Source organism: Lontra canadensis, unplaced genomic scaffold, assembly GCF_010015895.1.
Source record: "Lontra canadensis isolate GAN:19392208 unplaced genomic scaffold, GSC_riverotter_1.0 scaffold44, whole genome shotgun sequence".
Classification (NCBI taxonomy): domain Eukaryota; kingdom Metazoa; phylum Chordata; class Mammalia; order Carnivora; family Mustelidae; genus Lontra; species Lontra canadensis.
The window spans coordinates 8,317,773-8,339,659 of NW_022631038.1; positions in this window are offsets into that span (position 1 = coordinate 8,317,773).

Below are 21,887 nucleotides of genomic sequence, written 5' to 3' on the forward strand. Positions count from 1 at the left end.
TTGGTTGGAACAGATGTAACTTTTGTATTCCTGGTAATTACAAAACTGCAAGTAGTATTATCTTCTAATAAAAATTTATTGGAACAATTAGAGCCAACAAAATAAATGAAGTTGTATTGGATTATAACCCAAAGTTTAAAAATACATATCCATAAATGCATTCTGATATCAATAAATGATTGAATACATAAACAAATTGGGAGGAAGGTCCAAATCTCCCATACCGAAGAATTTCAAATAATTTATGTAGATACTCTGCCCTTGAAAAGGGTAAGCATAACTCTCTACTTCCTAAATATGAGCTACACATAGTGAATTCCTTTCGAAGACTTCGTAGCTGAACAGAGGGGGGTGTAACTTCCTAGTGGAGAATCTTTCAAATGCTTCCTCTGCCGGGTAATCAAGGTCAACATCAATAGTGATGTCATGTTGATAATACGTATCCGTGATACACTGTGATGAAAATGGTCCTTTCCCTCTGTGGTCATCCTCCCAAATGTTTGATGAAAGACATCAGACAAATTCCAATAAAAGGACATATTATAAAATATCCAACCTGTACTTCTTATAACTGACAAGATCATCAAAGACAAGAGAAGTTTGACAAACTGCCAGCCAACAGGGACCCAGGAAGACATGATGACTAAATGTTATATGGTATCCTGGATAAAATCCTAAAATAGAAAAAGAACATTTAAGTAAACACCAGGGAAGTCTGAATAACATATGGACCTTGGATAGTAGTAATATGTCAATATTTGTTAGTTGTAATAAACAAAACTCAGTAACGCAAGATGTTAATAAGAGGGAAACATGAGGACAGGGTATATGTACTCTCTACTCAATTTTTCTGTAAATCTAAAGCTGTTCTAAAAATAAAGGCTATTCAAAGTAATATTTTAAAACATTATGTATATAATAAATATATATGTGTACATAATATATATTTATAATTTTCAAAATTCATTTGAACACGTGACCTAATATAACCAGTAAGATTTCTACAGAAAAATAATTACTAATAATCTAACCCAAACTTTCAGTGTTATATGTTTTCCTGTAAACCTCTTGATTTGGGGAGATAAAACACTAACTAAAATGCATAACTTACAAAATAAAGGGTTATGTTTTATCTGCTGACAAGTTGCTAAGAAACATCCCGCTGATTTTCAAATTTGCATATTAGGGGCTTCTTACTCAATTTAAATGTTTGTTAATGGCAAAAGAATTTACCTCCAAATTATTTTCTAGCTTGTTCATTCTTGAGTCTTGAACATTCTCTGCTTTGCCTACCCTTTGAGAATTGAAGGAACATATATAGATTCACCTTCAGGGAAGGCTTGTCGGCTACAATATACTTATGGTTCCATCACATCAACAACGCAAGTCTTTCGCACTTCAAAACTCCCACAGCACTTTGGTTCTAATCATATTTCGAGAGTAATCATTGCTGACCTTTTCAAAAGAAATTCTATCTTCCTCACTTCCTTCTTTGCACCTGTGGTAGGCAGAAAAATGGTCTCCCAAAGATATTCATGTCCTAATCCCCACAAACTAGAAATATGTTAGGTTACATGAAAAAAGACAACAGAGGTTGCAAATGGAATTAAGTTACTAACTCCAACCTTAAGACAGAATACGATCCTATATTATCCAAGTGGGCCCAACATAATCACAAAGGTCCTTGAAAGTGGAAGAGGGAGGCAAAAGAGGAGAGTCAGAGTGAGATGTGGTTAAAGAAGCCAGGTCAGGAGTGCCTGGGTGGTTAAGTTGGTTAAGTGTTTTGGCTTAATCATGACCTCAGGGTGTGAGACTGAGTCCTACATAGGCTCCACTTTGGGTGTGGAACCTGCTTAAGATTCTCTCTCTCCCTCTGCCCCTCTTCCCAGCTAGTGCGCAAGCCCCCTCTCTCCCTCTTTCAAAAAAATAAAGGTACTTTAAAAAAAAATAGGGAGCAAGTTCAGAGAGATTCAACATCACTGGCTTTGAGGATGAGGGAAAGGGGACATGAGCCAAGGAATGTGAATGACCTCCAGAAGTGGGAAAAGGATAGAAAATGGATTCCCACCTTGAACCTACAGAAAAGAATGCACCTTGCTGACCCATTTTGGACTTCTGAACTACAGAACTGTTCGATAAATTTGTGTTGTTTAGGGTGCCCTGGTGGCTCAGATGGTTAAACATCTGACTGGCTCAGATTATGGTCTCAGTGTCCTGAGATCCAGCACCCTCTGGCTCCATGCTCAGCAGGGAGTCTGCTTATCTCCCTCCCTCCACCCCTCCCCGTGGCTAGTGCTCTCTGTCTCTCAAATAAATAAATAAAACCTTTAAAATTAATTAATTGATCAATTAGTGTTGTTTGAAGACACTAAGTTTGCAGCAATTTGGTATAGCAGCCGTAGAAAACTAATACAGTGCCCCCAAATACATGTGAAACCATGTCTATATTTAATATAGCATTCCTTCCTATTATAGTGCCCTGATTTGTTCATTCATATTTTCCCTAAGGATTGTGAATTCTATCAGGCCAGGAAGTATTATCATTTGCAATTCTAAGTTAGCAACATTGTCATTTTGGCAACATTTTGGCACTCAGTAAATAGTTACTGATCAAGTGAAGACTGTGCTTATAGCACATAAGACAAACACCCTGGGCTTTGAGGCAGAAGAAATTCTTAGTTTCTCTGATTTTCAGTTTACTCATTTATAAAAGTTGTGTTCTTTAAGGCTATGAATTTGAATATTATAGTGCTTTTGGATATGAAACTGGAAACATTGAACAGATATAAAATGTTATAGTTATCTAGCTTATGTTGCTGTTAGCTGTCTGTCACAGCTTTTCCCAACTAGTCTGGTAAATACGTGAAAATACAGACCAATTCTAACTCATTCCTCTGCACCTCTTCTGCAACATACGTTATGTAGATTTCTTATTTATTGTTTAAAAATAGCTACATATTTAAAACAGCTTAACTAAATGTAGTAAGAATGGGTTAGAGCAAAGAAAGGACAATGACTTAAAGCGAGAATAGAAGTTTTATTGTTAATGGGAAGTATTCATCCTTTCTGATCACTGAGTAATATTCCATTATATATATGGACCACATCTTATTTATCCATTCATCTGTTGAAGGGCATCTTGACTCCTTCCACAGTTTGGCTATTGTGGACATTGCTGCTATGAACATTGGGATGCTGGTGGTAAATTGAATTTAAATTTTAAAAAAAAGCTTCATTGTTATTCAAAATGCCACTTCTTTCATTGCCTTCTCTGAGATTATTTTAAAAATGTGGTTCCTTTCTCATCTTCAGTGTCTGTAATATCATTCTTAGTACTTTCTAAAATATGGGTAAGTGATAGAGGATGACAATGACATAATGATAGAATTACATGATTTATTCAACTAAGTAAGAAAATAGATTTGTTGCTTGAATTATCCATATCCACAATCTTCGCTGAAAAGCTATATGCTCTGATGGTCCATTTCTACATTGTGCTTTCACAAAGTTCTTAAGCATCCTTCATTCAGGGTTATGGCAACAGAAGGCAAAGTTCTGATGCAGATATGCAAATGTTTAAGATGTGGACCTCCTATGAGCACCCCAGGGTATCTTTCTGAATTCTTTTCCTTTACTGGGAAAATTCCATCTTCCATCAAGGTGTCTAGAATTTACTGTTCCCACTGATTTCCTCCAGTGCTGAAATCCATACCAGAGAAAATGTCACTCCTTTAAGCCTACCAGGTTACTTGCAGTTTTAGATTTTCAATTAAATCTGGGATGAAAGGATTTGGCCATGTTAGAAAGAATTTCAGCCATCATTGAGCAAGTTAGAAAAGCACATTTTGGAACCAGGGATCTAATTTTCTAAAATCTCATCACCTAGGCAGCAGCATATTTTGCGTCCTTCTGAAACCGACTGTCTTCTTCCTGTGACTGAGCACATCCGTTTCACGACTTGAAATATCTTTGACCGTAAGAAAAGAAGACAAGTTCCAACATATCATACCTTTGCAAATATGAATTTTATAATGAAATTCCTTCTTATGGGGCTTTAATATCAGTGTTATTGTAAGATTTAATCAGTATATTTTGAAAACATGTTGAGATCTTCTAAGGATGACAGTTAACCACTAAAAAGTATTTTCTGTTACCTGTCATATTCTATCATAATTTACTGTGGAGAGACATACCTTTTGACATATTTGAAAGGAAGAAGTACGTGTGTGTGTGTGTGTGTGTGTGTGTGTGTGTGTGTGTATGGGAGTGGGCTTGCTAAATGCTTTATGATAGAATAATGCAGATATATGAAATTAATTCAAAAACACAAGCAATTTTACAATGCAGGTCATAGAAACTATACTTGATGAAGAGTTCTTGTTCAGAATTAATGTTCACATTTTCTCAAATTTGTGTCTGTCACTTAGATTGAAGTGATTTCACTCTAGATTTGCCAGTTCACTTAGCCTCTTGATTCTCTTCTATAATGTTTGTCATTTTTCAAATTTTTAATCTCTATACTGCTCTTTGGCAGCAATGATTCACTGCCTAGGAAAAGTGCTGGAATATGTTATAGCATAAACAAAATCTTCATTTTTCTTAAGACTTTTCTTGGTAATTTTCTATTGCCTAGAAACCCTAACAGAAACTTCATATTTTGGATCATTTCTAAATTTAACAGTTAAATTAGAAGTTCTGCCTATTTACTATTAATTACATCTTCCAATATATGAAAAATAATCTATAGGCTATTTAAAGTAAACATGTTAAAATTGATTCTGAAAGCCAAATTAGTCATTCATTGTCTTGAGACTCAAAAGGGAGAGGAAACAGAGCCATTAATAAAAACTGCTTATATCCAAATGTTTCACAAATTATAGTTGGAAGTATGAGTCATAATGGTTAAATACTTCATCATCATTTTAAGACACACAGACAAATAGAAAATCTTATAACACTTAACTTTATCAGCTACCAAATTTTCTTTTTCCTTTAAGATTGTGTTTTTAAGTAATCTCTCCTACACCCAGTGCAGGGCTCAAACTTATACACTGGAAGTTCAGAGTTGTGTGCCCCATGCACCGAGCCAGCCAGGCATCCCCAGCTGCCGTATGTTCTTACTGAGTTTTGGGGGTAGGGTCAATTTTTGCTTGGCTTATTACCTTTATAAATTCCACCAATCAGTACATAGTCCCTTTCTATCCATTCTTAGGTTCAGAGTACACAAATGATCAATGAACACATAGACCAGAAGAAACTCCTTAATATGTACCTTAAATAAATACATTTGTTATCAAGTGACTTTTTTTTTTTTTACAATGAAGATACTTAAGTCTTCAGTTAGCTGAAAACTGGAAATATAGATTATATGTTTCAAGGGAGGATTCAAGACCTCTTTGTGACTCTTGCAAAGGTGATTTCTGCAAATATCATCAGTCAATCAAAAGTGGATAGAAAGTCTAAGAAGAGAGTTGGAGATTGGGAAAAGATTGAGAAAGCAGTTTCTGTGCCAGAGTTCCTTCCCCCAGCCCAAAGCCCGGGAGGAGGGGCTTCGATAGGATAACCTGGATTGTTCATTGTTTGTTTCCTCAAAGACATAGTGAACCAGTGTTCCATTCACGTCCTAAAAAACAAACACGTAAGTTGGCTGTCTAGCCTGTGATGGCAGGAAAAGGTGAGATGTTCGAGGTTTGCCCTTTCTGACTGTGAGGTCAAAAGTCATGCGAGTGTTTCCCAGAGGTCACGCGTGGAAGAAAATCAGCATAGAGTTGCCTGGGATCCTGTCCAGGATGGCGTTGCAGAGATCAGTGGGAACTACGACAAGGAAGAGAAAGAGAAGGAAGAGGAGGAAAAGAAGTCGAATTAACAGTAGCTAAAAACATACCACTGTATGCTCAGATGCTCCCTGTAGAGGGGTGACAGAAAGAGCAAGTGTTCTAATTTCCAAGAAATCCAAATGAATTGGTTCCGTGGAGAAAGAGGCAGCTGTAAGGAACTGCCAAGTACAAGACCAGACTATGCAAGGTGCCTCTCTTATTCTCCTTGTGAACCAAAATCCGAAGTTTCCAGAAATGAGAGTCTGCGAAGCAGAGTGGAAACACCAGGAGAGAGAGGGAGAAGGTAACGACCTCAGCCCTTTCACAACTGGCTTCTAACAGGCCAGAGCTGTGTGGAGTTCTCTCTGAATGCAAGATTTACTTACACCTGGAAACAGAAATATTATTCATCTGGGACTGTTTTTGTTACTAGAAATAACTGAAGGCCTTTTTATCATCTGAAAAGAGCTAGAGGAATCATGGGCAACTATTTTATTTATTGTCCAACAGCAGGAAAGACCTAGCCTTCTGAAATGAGTTACTAAGGACCATGGCAGGAGGGGGAGACAAAATGCATTGATGTTAAAATTCTACCCTGTGCGGCTCTGTTTTTAAACTTAACAGAGCACATTCAGAGTTAAAAATGGATGAATAAGTGAATGAACAAATGAATGAGTGAATAAGTAAATGAAATAAACAAAAGCAAGTAATAAGCACTTTTTCTGAATCCAATTTCCTTTACCGCTAGACTCTTTTCGCTCTTTATGTTAACCTCTCAGTTATAGCCTGTTTTTCTGAAACTTTTACTTTACATCTTCTACTGGACATTTCTTCAGACTAGGGTCTGTTTCTTCTGGTTCTTATTAATTTCTTAAAAAAAGATTTTGAGTCTATGTAGTATCAAGTTGTATAATTAGAGGAAACTTGTAAAAATCAAAATTTCCATAATGGTTTTTCATATGTTTGTCTTGTTATATTTACATGAGACATAAATGATTTAAAGTCTTAGATGAAACTTAAGTGGGATTAAATTCTATGATGGATTCCATTTTCAACTGGGGAGCCGTATCCTGCACTCACGTTGAACTTGAACACAAGTGATGGTTACCTACCCTCTCCCTGTGGTCACACTGCCACAGGCAGTGCTGGGGCTCAATCAATTCATTACCCCATTGTCAAGTCTTCTAGTATTTTCAACATAAAAACCTAGGAGATACCTGCAAGTGTGTCAAAACTGTCTGACAGTTTATATACGTACATCTATCTATCCATCTACCTATGAACTCATACTGATCCCTCTGATTTCATTGCAATGCCACAGGTAATTTGTTCTTCCTTCTTTGCTTACTTGTAACTTCTTCCTCCTGCAGAGAAAGTATTTTCAATCCTAGTATACACATAAAATAGATTTACTAACTAGACCACAGCATTTAGGTACAGCTGTTGTTTTTAGCCTTACGGTATCCAGTTGAGGGACTGTTTTAAAAAATTACTTAGCTCAGTACTTTTCTTGCCCACCACTTTCAGGATGCTTATGTTATCAATTTGTACTAGAATTAGGTTCACTTGTTAGTGTTCATATTCGTTTTTTGGGTTCCTGCCAAATCCTGCTTGCTTTCCATATGTATATTTTAAGTGAAATGCTTTTCTCTCTCAGACTCATTTTCACTCTCACATACAAAGGCTATGTGGTCATTATTAAAGGACCATAATCCATTTTTTTAAAAAAAAGACTTTATTTATTTATTACAGAGAGAGATAGACCGCACACACAAGCAGGCTTAGGAGCAGAGGGAGAAGCAGATTCCCTGCTGAACAGGGACCCTGATGTGGGACTCAGTCCCAGGACCCTGAGACCATGACCCGAGCCGAAGGCAGCCACTTAACCAACTGAGTCACCTAGATGCCCCAAGTTTTTTAAAATTCAAGTTGGTCACTTAAACAAAATTGATCTGGGTTGGAAATGACCAAAATGATGTGTTTAGCTATCTGGTTAACCTGCCACATAGCTACTGAATAAGCACTATGATTGAAAATGTGTGTTTAAAATAAAGATGAACTGGGTGCCTGGGTGGTGCAGTTGGTTAAGCTTCCACTTCTCAGCTTCAGCTCAGGTTGTGATCTGCTCTGTGTCAAATGAAGCTGCAAGGAGACGATAGTCATCAGTAAAGCAGGGAGAGGGACTCATGAAGACCCCAGGCATCCGGGCACACTGATCTCAGACTTCCAGCCTCCAGAACTGTGAGAAATAGAACTTGGTTTGCGTAAGGCACCGAGTCTGTGGGAATTTTGTTAGAGCAACCAAACTGATGTAGATACTTCATCTAATGCCATTGCAAGTTATCGTTGGGAAATCCAGTCATGCAGTCGTGCCCTGATGACGTGCTGGAGATGAGAAGCACAAAATCAAGGACTTAAATTCTAGCCAAACTGCTTTGGAAGACTTAAGAGATAGTTGAGAGTTATTATATTGTTAGAAAATTACAAAGTGCAAAAGACATGGGTCATGCTGTAGAAGGACCAGGTCTGTCGGTCAGCAATGAAATAGAAGAGAAGAGAGTGAGAAAACAACTTACAGGACATTTTGATGAGGACCAGTCCCAGAAACTCTAGGCTGCTTAGGGTTCAAACTTAACTGGCTTGAGGGAAGTTTTAGGAGATAGTACTGTTGTGATCAATAAAGGAAGTTCAAAAGATGGGGATGTATTTTGATTTTTCTAGAATGAATTCAACTGTGTTCCACATCAGAGAGTTTAATTGTGAAGGTGAAATGCCACTGGATAGGTATGGACATGAAATAGGTAGAAAAATAAGCTCCTGACCTAGTGACAAGAAATTCGAAAATGGTATAATGTGTTCTTTTCTTCCGAAAATGATTTGAAGGTTTTTACTGGGAAAGAATAGCTCTGGATTTTTGTGTGTGTTATTTTTATGTAAGTCTTCTTGGGAAAAGTTGGCCAGTTGTGATAAGGTTAATGCGTAGCAACGTGTTTTGGGAACTTCTTGAGAATGAGGGTAAGAAATTGCTTAATTTAAGGGTTACATATAATATTTTAAAATGTTACTCTTTGGGAATTAAGTACTGAGTTAATTGTCCTTTTAAAAATGATGATTTTTATCTGTATATACCATATTTACTCTATTCTTTCATGCCTTCATGGACATTAGGTTGCTTCTATATCTTGGCTATTATGAATAATGCTGCAGTGATCATGGAAGTACTGATATTTCTTTGACATTCTTTTTTTATTGTTGGTTATTGACTTTTTTTAAAATTTTTTCATTTTTTTTAAAATTTAAATTCAATCATTAGTTCTGATTCAATGTTTAATGATTCATCAGTTGCATATAACACCCAGTGCTCCTCACATCACGTGCCCTCCTTAATGCCCATTCCCCATTTACCCCATCCCCCCACCCACCTCCCCTTCCACAACCCTGTTTGTTTTCTGGAGTCAAGAGTCTCATATGGTTTGTCTCCCTCTCTGATTTCTTCCCATTCAGTTTTCCCTCCCTTCCCCTATTGTCCTCTTCTTTCAATTACTTTGTAATATATATATCCAGTAGTGAGATTGCAGGACACAAATGATAGTTCTATTTTTTACATTTTTGGTGGAACTTTGAACACTGTTTTCAGAGTGGTTGCATCAATTGACATTCCCACTAACAGTGTGTAACAGTCCCAGTCTCTTAACATCCTTACCAATACTTCTCTTAAAAAAAAAAAAAAAATCCGTCCTGATAAGTGTGAAGTGATATTTCATTGTTGTTTTGATGGGCATTTCCTTGATAATTAGTGATATTGAGCATCTTTTCATATATCTGTTGGCTATTTGCATGTCCTTTTTGGAAAAATTTCTATTATAGTCCTTTACTCATTTTCTAAATGTGCTGTATGTTTTTTTGCTATCCAATTGTAGGAGTCCATTGTATTTTTTGAATATTGACCCTTTGTCAGATATATGGTTTACAAATGGTTTGCATATTTTCTCCCATTCCATGGGTTGGTTTTCACCATGTGGCCTGTTTCCTTTACTGTGTGGAGCTTTTCAGTTGGATACAGTCCCATTTGTCTGTCTTAACTTTTGTTGCATGTTCTTTTGTTGTCATAGCCAAAAATTTACTGTCTAGACCAATGCCATAAAGTTTTCCCTTTATTTTTTTCTTCTAGAAGTTTTACAGTTTCAGGTCTTCCATTTAAATCTTTAACATCCAGCCTTTAGGGAAAAAAAGGGGGGTGAATCCTGATATTAGGACAACATAGATGAGCCTGGAAAGACATTGTGAAATGAGCCAGTCACAAAAGCAAATACTGCATGATTCCATTTATGGAAGGTACTAAAGTAGGCAAATCCATAGAATCAGAGAATAAAATGGTGACTGACAGAGACTGGGGGAAGGTGAAAGAGGGAGTTGCCATTCAACAGCTATAAAGTTTCCATTATGCAAGATGAATAAATTTGCAAGAGGTACCTTACGACACTGGGCAAGTTAACAATATTGTACTGTGCACTTAACATTTTCTTAAGAAGGTAGATCTCATGGTAAGTATTCTTACCACAATAAAAATAAATAAATATTTATTTATTAAATAAATTAAATTTATTTAATAAATAAATATTTATTAAACTGTACAATGACTTTTTGGGGACTTTTTAAAAATATATACTTTATTTATTTATTTGAGAGAGAGAGAGAGGGAGCACAAGCGTGGGGCAGAGGCAGAGGGAGATGCTGAGCAGGGAGCCCAATGCAGAACGTGATCCCAGGACCCCGAGATGACCTGGGCTGAAAGCTGATGCTCACTGACTGAGCCACCCAGGTGCCCCTGTTCATTTTGGTAATCTAAGTACTAAGGAAAAGAACATCTTAAATGGGGCAAGGTTGATTAGGTTGTGACTACTTCCATTTACATTAAACTAATCTGAAGGTAGGAGTATTTTTTGTTTTTTTTATTTATAATTAAACCTGAAAGTAGACATTGTATGGATGGATCAGAATTGTATGATATAAATAAGAAATAAAATATAATTGTATTTTAAAATTTTGATGCCATGAAGTTTAAATGATACCAAATGAGTGGCAAATTTTTCATGTTTAACTTACTAATTTTTTAATACACGTGGAAATTTATTTTAGTCTATCAAGTGAAGTTAGACTAACTTGAATACACTCTTCCAGAGGATACACAATTGTGTCTGTTCCATTTTTTTATAAAATTTTTATTTATTTATTTGACAGAGCGAGATCACAAGAAGGTAGAGAAGCTGGCAGAGAGGGGGAAGCAGGCTCTCTGCCGAGCAGGAAGGCCGATGCAGGGCTCGATTTCAGGACTGTGAGATCATGACCCAAGCCAAAGGCAGAGGCTTAACCCACTGAGCCACCCAGGCGCCCCGTGTTTTTGTTTCTATTCCGTTTTTGACCAGTCTTGACTTTTCAATTAATCAGTGCTTCGTTTTACACGTATTATGCCATATTAACTTGAGAAAAAGAAATATCCCAGTGACTGTATGGAGGAACAATTACTTCTCTCGTCATCTCTCAGTTCCACTACCAACGATCACTATAAATTCCATCTCAGCAGAATAGTGACAGTCATTCTAATAGATCCATTGGGTGGGGATGGGGATGGTGGTGTTGATTATTTTCTTTTTATTTACACAGGTTTGAAAGCTCACCTATTTATAAATTTCTCTGGCTCCATGTTTCCTAATGGAAGAAAAATTCAGACTAGCTGAATTTAACTCACTGAACTCCTCCTGAGGAATCTTTCAATCTCTTTCTTAAATCACCTCAATAAACAACACGTTTAAAGACATGCAACATGCAAATATGGCGATTTCTTTGAATTCCTCATTCAGTTTCCCAGCTTGGTCTTTGAGAAATATATACATACGGCCAAAGAGCTGGCCAAGATCGGCTCCACTCACAGCTACTCTGAATGTTACCTTATTATTGACACATATTTCCCCCCGGTATTCGTAAAGGGATATGGATATAGTGAAGCCATTTCTTTTCTGTGGTTTTTCACTTGAATGACCAAGTGTTTTATTTTTATCCGAAATAACAGAAACACACTTTCAGAATTCTGTCTCAAGGTCATGTAAAATTCCTAGTCCTGTACTCCAAAGTTGTCCACCAGCAACTTGATGGATTTACTCTCTTCTAGGACATTGTCTTTGTCTGTTAAATTTATAATATCAAGTATGAAGTGACAAGTCCTTTATGCAGGGAAAAGGAAGAGAGCTAAACTTGATGAAGATCCATTACATTTTTAAAGTTTCCGTGCATCCAGTGACTTAGGGCGCAGAGGGAAAGCCTTGGGAAAGGGAAGGGCAAGGAGCTGCATCTTGAACACCATATCACTAAGAAGACAGTAGAGGAATCAGGGTCACATTTTAGATTTTGAACACATATAACCCCCCAAATAGGTGACCTTCTCCAACTCATTCATCATATGACCAGAAAAGCAGTTTACTCCCATAAAGGGAAATCTTTACAAGTTCAGTGGTTCTTGAAGTGTCTAAAACAGAGGGAATGCATGTTGAGACCTGTGCCAAGATTAATAGAGAAACTGTAAGAAAAACCTCAGGGATTTGGAGCAAAGCCGTTTGCTTCAGATGTATAAATAATTCCCTCTTAGGAAAAGAGAATTTCGCTTGCTGTAGGATTCTACTAGAATCTAAATAGTTGAAACCTCGGGTTACTAGGTAATTTTTCAACCCCAATTACATATTAAACTGGCAGATAATTACATGTCTTGCAGCAAAGTTGATTTATCCTACCAGAGTGATGTGTACCCTCAAAATATCTCCTTATTGGGACACCTGGGTGGCTCAGTCAGTTAAGTGTCTGCCTTCGGCTCGGGTCATGGTCCCGGGGTCCTGGGATCAAGCCTCGAATAGGACTCTCTACTCAGCAGGTAGTCTGCTTCTCCCTCTCTCTCTCTCCCTCTGTGTGCTCTTTCTCTCAAATAAAATCTTTTTAAAAAAATCTTCTTATTAAATGGAAGCTGTATAAAAACATGTGGTGCCCAGGGTCATTGAAAACACGTTTCTTAAATTAGAGAATTCCTCAAACACTCCATATAATAAACCTGTTGTTCTAAAAATCTGAGTTCATCAAATAGACACATTCAGGAGTCTCAAAAGAGGTCCCTTACAAGACCTGAAATAAAATAACAACGCTTTTCTCTTGTTCATAGACATCTTTACAAAGAAATATTTTCGTACCGGTCCTCCACAGGCATGACCGAAGAAAAGTTCATGACCTTTGGGCATGAACTTGAGCAGAATGTTTATTGTCCAATTGGTCCGGAAGATGAGTTAGTACACAGTCAGGATCTAAACCCACCCACTGGGAAGGTCCATAAATATGGCTGAAGAGAGGTGGGAAGAATAGAAAGAGGTACAGTGCTTGGTGCCCGGTAGATGCCTGCCTCCAGTGTAGCGGTGACTACTGTCTCTCGGTTAATGACGAACTCTTATAGCCCAGTCCTGGGTGATATGTAAACAATGAGTTGATTATGAATGGCATTTTTCCACTTACATGCTCAGGAAAATGATAACTTCCCAGTGACAGTGCCTGATTGTTCCACTCCGCTCTTTATGGTTCGTCTTGGAAGTTTATAGGTCATGAGATGGTATCTTATGATTTCATACTTTTTGAAGTATCCTTATAATAAATAATCTTATTGCAGTTAAGATAATATGAGTTATGTCTTTGCCTTTCAACACAAAATAACTTGCAAAGCTGAAGTAGAAACTTGTGTCACTTTCTTCAACCCTGCTAATATAGATGTTACATCTGCAAAAGGTGGAGCTATCATTAGACCTAGGGAAGCTGTCAGGCATATCAGCAATTACTGTAACACACTTCTAGCAACTAAATGTATAGTAATGTTTTAAAAAAGATTTTATTTATTTATTTATTTATTTATTTATTTATCTGTCAGAGAAAGAGAGCACATGCAGGCAGAGTGTCAGGCAGAGGCAGTGGCAGAGAGAGAAGTAGGCTCCCTGCTGAGCAAGAAGCCCGGTGTGGGACTCGATCCCGGGACCCTGGGATCATGACCTGAGCTGAAGGCAGTGGCCCAACCAACTGAGTCACCCAGGCATCCCTAAATGTATGGTAATTTTAAGAATGTTGCCAGGTTTCCTTTTCCTCCAATTTTAGGCTAAATCTTGGAAAATAAAGGGAGAAGGATTTTTATCTTGACACACAGAAGATGTATGTGTGAAGTTTTACCCTGTACCTAACCACCTGAGTTGAGTCTGGAAATGAAGAGACATAGTAATACAGATCTTGAAGTGTTGAGGAATCTGAGAGGAACAGAAATATTTCTGTGTGTCCCATGGTATAGACAGACAATGGTCGGTGGGTTTCAGAGAGGAATCTCTATGACGATGAAGTAGTATAGAATGAAAATGTCAGGGCGCCTGGGTGGCTCAGTGGGTTAAAGCCTCTGCCTTCGGCTCAGGTCATGATCCCAGGGTCCTGGGATGGAGCCCCGCATCAGGCTCTCTGCTCAGCAGGGAGCCTGCTTCCTCCTCTCTCTCTGCCTGCCTCTCTGCCTACTTGTGATCTCTGTCTGTCAAATAAATAAATAAAATCTTAAAAAAAAAAGAATGAAAATGTAAATATGGTGTCTTCATTTCAGATGAAGAGAAGTCTTGAATGGATATACAATACAAGATATGTTAGAGACTAGAAGATGTCAATGTTTTTGGCCCTCGACAGCTGAGACCTCTGGAACATGGGGCCTTGAGGAGAGCCCAGAGCATTCATGTCAATGGCAAAGTAGACTCTGGGAGGAATCAAGCTTTTCATCAGGCATGGAATCGATATCATTACTACTTTAACCTCTTACTAAAACTGAATCCATGGCAATAACTATTCAACTAAGTGAAAGAAAAGCAAAAGTTAAATAATTTCTTATTAGTCAGTTGAACCAGGTCTTGTATTTTATTTATTTTTGTTTTTATTGAAGAATAACTAACATATAATGTTAAATAATTTCAGGTGTGCAAGATATTGATTTGACAATTTTTCAAACATTATTCAATGCTTATTATAAATATAATCACCATCTATTACCATACAATATTATTACAATATTATTGACTCTATTTCTATATATATGGTTATTGAGGTAGGTTTTTTTTTTTTTTAAGGTAGCATTTTAGAAGGGAAGAAAACGATATTGAGAAGAATGTATCTGAGTTAAAACTTGGATTACAATTTTTTTAGGAAAATTACTTGGGATTATTATTTTTCTTTTTGGTAATGAAATGTCTTAAAGATTTTAGGTTATGATTTGATAAAAGGTAAAAATTTTAAATTTACAAAAACGCATTTTGACAATGGTTAATGATAATATACTCACTCTATCATATACTTAAATGTAAGTATAAAATTTTTCACATATTTTATATGAAATGTGTTCTAATAGAATATAAAATAAATACATATAAAATAACTAAAGACAATTAAAATCTAAAAGGGGCTATTTGTTGAATTCTATGTATCTCTTTTTCAATGGGTATCCATTCATCTTTCTGATGAATAACAACTTTTTAATTAGTTGAGGTGATATTACTATATTGAGCCATAGAGATGGGACAGTTATGCTTGTTCTAATCAACCTAAGTCTGCCTGAAAAACAATATTAAAAATCTCACAGAATTCTTCTAGTACCTTTTTCCTCTTGCATAGTATTTAAAGGATTATTTTTCATTTACATTGTAAAAAGTCACCACTCTACACAGAGCTGTTTGATGGGTCTTCTGAAGTGTCTGCTCATTGGTTTAATTTCATGCTGCTTTATGATACTCCTCTTTCAGGGTCTGTAATGTCTTAACTTATTCAATCATTAATGGTGAATATAACATTACATTTGACTATTAAATATCTTTATTCATTTTTTTCCCACATATTGACATTAATTAAGCACATCATATGTTCAAGATATCAGAGCTAGGGTACAGGGGACTAGGTCTGTAGGTGCCATCAAGATACTTAAAGAATAGTAAAGTAGTCAATTATATCAATAGGCCATGTTAAATTAAAAAAAAAAAAACAGCAGAGGTACCCAAAGTCCTAGGAAATTTAAGAAAAAAAAAGAAGAAATGAATTTTGATATGGAATATAGAAATTATAGAAGGAATTTTATTTGAATGCTATAAGCTTTGGAAAACTGAAGACAGATAAAATGCATGCCAGACATTTAAGAATGAAGAAATAGTTTAAGCCAAGTTATAGAAAATGGAAAACATATGGTGCATTCAGGATAGAATGTAATTGAGTAAGACTGGAATATAAAATATATTGATAGGCTGAAGAACTGGATGAAAATTTGGCAGACACTGTTTGGGAACTTTGTAAAGAGTCAGGATTTTATGGTGTTTGTAGTGGTGAATATTTTTGTTTAACAATAGACCAACATTGTCTTAGTTGGTAGCCTACTCAGTGAAAAGTCACAGTGCTACTACACATTTGTAGAATGTGGTCCAAATGCCATTTTCTGAATTATGATATTGTTGTAACACTTCTCTGGTTCCTTCACAGAACACAGTAGTCTTACTGAAATGTAGGCATGGGGTTAAATGATCCTTTGTATCATAATGGGTGAACTTCACAGAATGTAAGTTATATCTTAACAAAGTTGTATAAAAAGACAACCTAAACACATAAAAACCCTAATGATTACCCACAGTTTTCAATTTGGCAAAGACCAAAGACCAAAATACAAAACCAGTTTTACACATACAGAGTTGACTTTCAAACAATTGACCTCCAAATAATTAAAGCTCTTTCCATAGAAGAATGGGTTCTATTATTCTGTTAATAAAAATGATTAAATGAGTAAAAAGCACTAATCATAGAGTCTGAAGATATTTGCAATTACTACTTTCACCAGTGCAAAAAGCATTCTTTTAGTTCCCTTTTCTAGGGGGACAATTAAATGAGAGAAACTACAAATTATTCTTCGTACGTGCCATCATTGACCAAAGTCTAAGTGAGGCAGAAACTTCAGAAAATAGTAATGCCATCAGGGAGTGGGGGAATGACAGACTTTGTATGTTTTCATCATTTAAAAAATATTTTCCAACTAGAAAAAAAAATTAAATGTTATATTTCTCCTCATATCATAGTTAACTCCATGGTAATTAAAATGTTTGCCATTCTTTAAAAATTTGTGTACCAGGAGGCTTAGAATTTGGTAAGTGATAGTCATAAAGTTTCACCTTAAAGAGATCTCAGTCTATATAAACACATTGAATTGGCCCACAAGATTTGTGTTATTAAATGTTAAGAATGAGAATTTTTGTATGAAACTACTTGGCTTAGTATTTAAAAAGTAAGGGACAGACTAATGACTGTTTTCTGACAGGTTTTTAAAGGTATCACAATATATGCAGAAACATCATTTAAAAACTTGTGTTAACATCCCAAAATGATACTGTTAGAGCCTTAGCTGCTTAATGTTAAATGAATGATTTAAATATTTAGTTAATCTTCCCTTTTATACCAAAAAGGAGGCCAAAAGTTTCTCGAGGATAAGTGTATAATATAATTTTAAGTCCTTATTTTTTTTGAATAGTTTCTCTTTCAAAAGTAGTACTAACAAGTTACATTTCTTCTAAAAAGAAACACCCAGATTACACATACTTTCCTTCCCCCCCCACCCCCCTGCATTTAAAATCCCTTGTTTTTATTTGTTTTGGCTTGTTCTGCTTTCTTTCTCTCCAAATCATCTATAATGCAAAGCCTGTCATAATGGCATGGAGTGCATTTCTTAGAACATAAACCATTTTAGAAATATCTTTGTAGCCAAAGATAAAATGAAGCATAAAAAGCATGTAAATTAATTTAACATTTCCCCCCAAATAATAGTACTTTAAAACCCTGACTCTACTGTTGTGCATGCTTTAGGCTTAGAAGATTCAAGAGGTAAAAGAGAAAATGCCGTTGCTAAAATTTATTCTTCACCTTTTGAATTCATTTTTGGAAAATGTGATTGTTTCCCATTGTGCATAAAGAAACTCAAACAGGAAGAACTTTTTAGAGTCGAATATATTTGTACAAATATCATCTTCATCTTAAAAATAAGAAAATGGAAAAGGATTAAGTAAAAACACTGATAATCATGTGAGATACCTTGATCTGAGAACATATTAACCTGAAATTTTTAGGTAGTCCAGGATCAAGGTGCAGTTGAGATTTATCTGTAAATTTCAAACAAATTTTACTATGAGGAGATCTATGATGTGAGCACTTTTGCTGTAATAACGGATTATCGAAATTCATATGTGAACTAACTTTTGTTCAAAGGTTAGGCCAGGAATATAATTTTTAGATAGCAAATTTGCCAAAATAGCTCTAGTTCAATTTTGCCTTTATGCTACAGCTGCATTCACTTGCTCACTGAGGCTAGTATCTGCCTAGCAATGGGATGAACTATTTTTTGAAAGTTCTGTACACTAAAGAAAGTCAAGTGCAAGGTATTTACTGGGGGAGAGAACAGGCTGTAGGCAACTGCTGTTAATAAATTCCTAAACAACATCAAATCAAAATCCAAGTCTTCAGGTAGATAATGAAGACTGTAATTAGTCCAAGTCAAAAAACAAAAACAAAAACAAAATGATAGAAAATCCCTAGTGCAAATATAAGCAAAGCTTTAACTAAATTGTTTAGTGGACATTTATTTTGCGTCCACTAATATTTTGCTAGGCAACTGGAAGTGCGGAATTGGTCAAGAGAAATATGGTCTACTTTCTCTTAAAGTTTGCTTACCCAGATGAAAAAAATCCATAAAATTGGAACATGGAGCACCAGGAAAGAAGTGCTATTTACCTCTAGAAAGCTGGGGCGATCGTAGCAGCAGCATTTCAGATGAGCAATGAGATAAGACAAATGTCGACAATTGGTAGATGGCTGGAAAAAGTGAATCTATGAATATCAAACCAAAATGTGATCAGTAAATGAGAAAATTATTGATGTAGGATTCTGTTTATGCATCTAGTGATATAATAATAAAGGTGATTGATGTTTAATGTAGAATGGGATTGAATAAATCTGCAGGTATGTGTTAAGTGGATTAGAGGCAAAGCATGAAGTAAGTATAATAGCCCAGATGACAACAACAAAGCTTTTTTGGCATGTATACAAACAATAGCCATGAATGAGTGAAAGAAAGAAACTGACAAGTATTGATTAAGTACCTAACATGTGGTCAATAATGTGTTAGATGCTATGGCAACCTTATTCTCTATAGGTGAGATGATAAACATACAAAACAATATGAAATACAATAGTAAATGTTGAGTGTGTGACACAAACCAAAATAGAGATATTCATAAAGAGTCCAGGACTTTTTGGAATATTAGAGAAGGATTTATTGGATATGGAGAAATGGCCATAGCAGGGTCCTCATAATTAAAGAATTTGAAATAAGTTATACCTGAAGAAAGGGAGAGAGGGAAGGAACCATATGAGCCAAAGACTGAAAGTATATGCAAGGCCATTAAAAACAGTTTAAATCAATTAGAAATTAGAAATTAGATTTGGAATTGTATACAATTAAACAGGAGGGACCATGGATCATCAAATGGTGGGATGAAGGGTATGGATTTGATTTTTAACAAAAAAGAAAGAATAAAAGTAAATTAAATACATGGAAAAAATGAAATAGAAACAAGATTAGTCTGAAAGGTAGACTCAAGTAAGGGAAAAGGTTTAGCAGACACAGAGTTGCTGATAGTTACCTAGAATAATGAGGCAGATTTAAACAAAACAAAATAAAAAACCTTAGAATTAAAATGCAATTTGGTGTTTTTTATTATAGCAATATAAAGATTAAAGTAAAAAAGACCTGCCACTAGTATATTTCAAAATGTATATGCTAGTATCTTTGTAGGAAATGAGCCTAAAAATATATAAAACAACTTCCAATATAAACACATTAAGAAATTATAAATGTATCTTAAGGAACACATTAAATGGGTTGGCAGTATGAGTTGATTAAGCAAAGTCTCAAAGGTTATACATCCTACAATGTAGAATACTTTATATTACCTTTCTTGTGTGTATCATTATGAACTCATAAATTCAATGTTTTCACAATTAACTGACATCTTTATTCATCTTTAGATGCTGAAATTGTCAACACTTTGTTCATTGGGAGACCCTTTAGGGCTACTTTTGATGTGATTCCATTAACCTTGGAAATGTATCTTTCTCTCTGTCACCAGAACATGTTACAGGTTCACCTTGGACAGATGGAATTATCTCTGTCTTCAAGGAGCTCTTGTTCTTTTTTGTGTACGATAGTGTAAGCCTTAGGATAACATTGTCCCTAGGCCATTTTGGTAGATGGAAGAGTCGTAAGAACTGTATTCTCTTATTTATTTTTTATTTAATTAATTTTTGAGAGAGAGCAAGCGTGAGTGGGGGAGGGACAGAAAAAGAGGGAGAGAGAACCCCAACCGGCTCCACACCCAATGTGAAGCCCAACATGGGGCTCAATCTCAGGACCCTGAGATTGTGACCTGGGCCAAAACCAACAGTTGGATGCATAACTGAGCCACCCAAGCACCCTGAGAATCGTATTCTTCCAAAGATAGGAGCTCATGTTAGTAATTTCAGTTCTGTTTCAATACGATAATTATTCCTTTTAAAATGTTTTGATTCCATAAGTGACCTTCATTTCTCAGTTAAAAATATTCCTGAGAAGTTTCAAAATGATAATTTGAGAAAATTATTTAGGGAGTTTGTAATTTCTCTGAGGTTCATTTTGTCCTTAGGAACGAGCATTTCAATGACTTTTTTCTGTTGACTATCAACAATATCTTATGATGCCTAGTTCTGTTCAGTTTGTCTATTATTTTTAATTTCTTTCAGTTTTAGTTAATACTCCAAAAGAATCCAGCTCTAAACTCTTACAAGATGACACTCATATGCTTATTCTTTTGTGTTATTTTTTCTTTTGTTTTAGGTTCTTGTAAGTTTATTAAACTATTGGAGGAGGGAAGTGAAACTCTCTGTGAGTAACCTTTGAGACAATTGGAAGAAAAGAAAGTTCTAAACAAGACTTTAATTCTGTCGATTAAGTTCATCTACAATTTTTTTTAATACAGTTGTTTTACAATGTTCATGTATGGGCGTTTGACTAAACAAGCCAGTTGGCTTCAAACTCTTTAATTCCTAGTAATATCAGATTTTATAAGTTTTTGAATATTCAGTTAAATTTTTTCTTCACTAAAGTCTGTCTATATTAAAGCTTTTAAATTGATTATCTGTGTCAGAACCACAAGCTTTACCTTATATTATGATATAAAACATCCCTTTACTATCACATTTAATGTATTATGCTATTTATTATTACACTATATCTGTTGTTCCAATGCTTGCTTTGTATCACCCCGAATGATTCTCTTAGGTGATATTATTTAGATCCAATAACAAAGTCCTTAAATTTATTCTGGAGAAATTAGGGAGATGACTCTTCTCTTGGAATTCTCCATGACTACAGATCACAGTACATGGAAACCTATGCTGTGGAGGTTTTGTCAAAAATCTCCTTTTGAATAACATGACAAAACTGAATATTATTTCATGCTTCTTTCCTTTTTTAAAACATTCTTACATTAGCTACAAGAATCCCTAGTGTAAAATTCAACATCACAGACATTGGACAAATATACATATCCATTTCTGTGATAAGTTCTTACTTCCACAAATTTGTCAGTAATGTTAGGAAAAATCAAAGTATATACATAAACATAGTTTAATTTTTATTTTCTGGATTCTATAGATTCTGTTCATTCACACTTTTTAAAACGTTTTATTTATTTATTTATTTATTTTACAGACGGAGATCACAAGCAGGCAGAGCAGCAGGCAAGAGAGAGAGGAGGGAGCAGGCTCCCTGCTGAGCAGAGAGCCGGATGCGGGGCTCGATCCCAGGACCCTGAGATCATGACCTGAGCCAAAGGCAGAGGCTTTAACCCACTGAGCCTCCCAGGTGCCCCTATTCATTCACATTTTTAAACTATTATTAGTCTGTAAAAT